At 35.1% G+C, this 4389-nt stretch overlaps 1 pseudogene; it reads left to right on the top strand.

Annotated features, from left to right (window-relative positions):
• The first annotated feature begins 2983 nt into the window (after positions 1-2983).
• LOC147503475 (small nucleolar RNA U3) lies at positions 2984-3185 on the top strand (annotated as a pseudogene).
• Positions 3186-4389: the final 1204 nt, after the last annotated feature.

Here is a 4389-nt window from a genome sequence, read left to right as displayed (position 1 = left end):
TATGTTGTATATTACGTATTATTCGTCTTAAAAATAATAAATAAATAAATAAAAAGTTTATGCTATACAGTTAGGAATATTGGTATTGTTTCTTTCTCTATGCTCTTAATAATCTAGAAGTCTCACGTAGCTTTTGCATTATAATAGTTTTTAGAAACTTAGGTTAATATGTAGGTAATAATCTTTGCATCTATCTATAAATATATTACATGAGTATCTATGATTGTTTGGCAGTAAGTTTTTGAAATCTAGGCTAGAGTACTTATTCTACAAATCCTGTGAGAATATAGCCTAAAGCCTTATATGAGTGAAACATTTGAGAAATGACACAAGGGGAGAAGTATATTCGAATAGAAAATCACACGTCCACTTGCTTGACCACTATACCATGTCCTAAGAGAGAATTTAGGCCCTTTTTGGATTGATATAGCTAGAAATTCCGACCTAAGTATATTTTCCGCTAGTCACCCCAATCGAGCCTTTCATTAGCCCTTTCATAAACCACAAATCCTTTACCCCTGTTAAACAAAACAAAACAAAAAAAAAAAAAATTCAACCTACCCAATTTAGATAAGTCCGAGAATAGAATAAGGAAGAAAGAAGAAGAGAAAAACACATTGTAAACAAAAGTTAGTTAATTGCTTTAAAAAATAAAGAAAAAGAAGTTTCCATCCAAAGAAAAGAAAAATAAAAATAGAAATAAAATAAAAACTCCAAAAAAAAAAAGAATAAAAGGAGTCAAAAGCCAAAGAAAAAAGAAAAAAAAAAAAAATGGCTAAGGATGGAAACCAAGTGTAGAAAAAGTAAATAACAAGGTTTTCTCTAGTTACATAATATGAAGACTCTATTATCTCGGACTTGTCCCTTTTCGAATATCCATTTCCTTCCTTCTTAAACCATCTCCTAATCCCATGACACCTAATAAAGACCTCTAGCTTAATTAGGAATAGGTTAGTGGGATAGTAAGTGGCAGATGTGTTTGATCAACTTCGGCTTCCTTATGTGTCATTGAGATTGTAAGGTAAAGTATGCCCACTGCACACTGGAGTAGCAAAGCTTGAGTGGAAAAATCAGAGTGATTTTTGTCTTGACTTTTATGTGAGAACCTACTTAAGGACGCTATTCCAAAGTTTCAGAAACGGACCTGTTACTACATTTCATAGCATTACTCATTGTATATATGTTTATTTGTAGATGATTGATTATTATGCATATATTAGCTTAAGTTTCGACATGATTATTCTGTATTCATTGCTAGTGAGATGTATAGATAATTGAGACATAAATAAGGAAACAATAGTTTTATTTCTTAGTCGTTGTAGTATAGATGAAGTTTGTGAGTACCTTCACTAGAAAACTCTCACGAGACTATAACTTGTCCACTAGGCAATTCCTAGTGGTTTAAGACCTTGTTGCATATGGTCAATGCAATCGCACTCAGCGAAACGAGAGTAGATAGAACTCCATTTTTGGTCAGTTATTCTAATTTCTCATCTTTGCTTGAGGACAAGCAAAATGCTGTTTGGGGGTGGTTTGATAAGAGCCCAAAACTGTAGTTTTAACCCCTTAATAATCATACTTTTAGACCAATTATGTGAGTAATAATTAAGAGTTAACACTGATTACGTATTTTTATGCATTTCAGGCTTCAAAGTCCATTATGTGCAGAAATGTGCCACTTTAGCGAGATAAAAGAGCAAAGGTCGGTTACTAAGGAGTTCCGTGATTAAAGGCCAAGAAGATAAAGCCTTTCTAAAGCCCGGTCAAAAGCTGAAAAGTCGACGCGGGCAGAAACAGCACACAAGTCAGCAGAACTTCCGAAGGCCGTATCTTTGGACTTAGACCTCGGAATGGGGCCTACCTTATGTCAAAACGACCGGCTCGGAAAGAGCTTTCCAATAGTCCAAGCCTTGACCCAATCAGAGGAGCAAAAGTAGACGAAAAGTCTGTTGAAGCCAATTGCAGCTGAAGAGGCTTTTTTGGACTGAAAGAATTGGGTTTTGGGCCAGAGAATCTGGCCCAAAACATGGCTCCAAGCCCATGCACGATTTTTGGATCTGAAAGTATAAAAACAAAAGCTTAGCTCTTTGTTAATGGTAGATAGTTAGACCTAGATTAGAAATTAGATTAGTAGCCTCCATTAATTAGTTTTAGATCTCAGTTTTAGAATTTCATTCCCTGTTTTAGATTAAAACTTTAAATCATTGTTCTTTATTGATTAGATAAATAAAATAGTTATTCTTGTCAATTTCGATTTTTGTCATTTACAATTTATTAGATCTAATTTCAATTCTTGTTATCATTCAATTCTTAGTTATTAATTAGATTTCGATTATTGTTTAGTTAAATTTCATAAAGTTAGAATCTTTGTAATATGTTGTATTCAATTTCAATGGGAAATGATGGTTTGATGAATCAAGGCTAAAACCTCCATTAGAGGGGTTGATGAAGCTTTGATGAAAACTTAGTTGTATAGTGTAGAAGCGTTGTAGAGTCTATTCCATTCTAGAAGGTCGTGTTTCGCCATGAGAATGGGTGGACGACCTCACATGCTAGTTATAATTGGCAGAAATGCCATGTTAATTAGGGATTAGAACGAACAATTCTTACCGTAAGAACGTAAGAATTGGATTACAACAGTCTATTCTAGGTGATTAAGTTGGATTCGAGGTGGATTCAATTCCCCTCTAATTCTTTATCTAGATTCAAGAACATTAGTATTTCCATATATTTCGTAGTGACATTCAACATATTGCTTTTCATATTGCATCGTAGTATAATTCCCCTTTGTAAAGCTCTCATTAGGCTTAAGACCGACTAATTAGATTAGAAAACAATTCCATGCTAGAGCACTAGGAGTGGAACGAATTTGTTACTCCACTCTATTTCGATAGAATTGAGAGTAGAAACTTTGATAAAATATAGACACGTAAATAGTTTTAGTTTACTTACGTTTTGAGTTCATCGTTCATTTTGTAGGTAAACTATTCGTTTTACGTTTATCAAAGTACCTCTGTTTCCTTGAGAAATCAAGAGATAGTGACCAAAGCTTGGTAGATGAACCAGGACCGGGTGACCAGAGCGTGATTAATGGCTGGTGATCCAGATGGGTTCACTTCGCTGTAGAGGATTGTTCTCAGTAGCCTTCGGGCTTTTGGGGTGGTTGTGCGGTTGTCTGACAAGCTGTCACACCCCGAATTTCGATAGAATTCGGAAAAACAATATTTGTTCCCGACTCTTCGATTTTCGAGGTGATGCACTCTCAACTCCCAAAACCCATAATCAGTTTAAATACGCGGATAATTAAAAACTAATAAAAATTTAAGATAAACAAAAGTCCTCTTCATTTCAAAAATTCACAAATCTGATTAACTTACAAATCTCCTTTCAACAACTCTTTAATTATAATTACAACTGAAAATACAAATTACGTTTGTCTCAACAAAAATCTATTACACCTTAAGGGAAAACAAAACATATCCTGAATGCGACGCTAATGCAAACAACAAGCAACAACCAACTTTCTTCAACACTAAACCAGTCAAGACTTATCAACTATGTTCATTTAATGAACACACCTGATAAGCAAACAAGCAAATCGGGTCAGCATTATAAACAATGCTGGTGTGAGTAGCCCTAAAAATACAACATATACTTATACATATATTTACACAATAAATAAGGCAGTTAGTTCCTCCACCGAGGCGCTTTAACCTCAAACGAATAATACAACATCCTTAAGTACCATAATTAAAGCAGGTAGTTCCTCCACTGAGGCGCCTTAACTTCCAATAATACAAACAATCATATCGATATGTACATATCACATGTAAGGCAGTTAGTTCCTCCACTGAGATGCCTTAACTTCCCACTAACCACACAACAAACCATACGCATAATAAAAAGGCATTTAGTTCCTCTACCGAGGCGCCTTAGGTTCTAACTAAACTAATAACCAGCAAAACATATTCAATACTTACCGTATTTCATGCTCAATTACAGAGTGGGTCATCTCTGCACAAGTCATTAGTTTGATCCACCCTTATGCAAAACCAAATACAATCATATATTTAAAGATATATCATTAACCAACATATTACCATAATTATATTATTTAAGGCTTTCTTTGCGTGTCCCTAAAATCACGTCGTATCTATGTTTTACCTAGTTTCCCTGGCTACCACAATCGCTACCCAACGCCGAACATGTACATCCATATGCCTCCCCTCACATAATGAACCACTTCATGCGTAGCTACCCTGAGTGGGATGCCACACACCAGGTAGCCCTCACACGAAAACCATTATGTAAGTACAGCCACTATTCAGCATAAAATATCGCGCGTCTCGTTCTAAATTTTGAGAACGGAATAATCAAGCCATTATTCGG

The sequence above is a fragment of the Coptis chinensis genome, chromosome 4 (genome assembly GCF_015680905.1).
Source record: "Coptis chinensis isolate HL-2020 chromosome 4, ASM1568090v1, whole genome shotgun sequence".
NCBI lineage: Eukaryota > Viridiplantae > Streptophyta > Magnoliopsida > Ranunculales > Ranunculaceae > Coptis > Coptis chinensis.
This window is presented reverse-complemented; position numbering and strand designations above follow the sequence as displayed.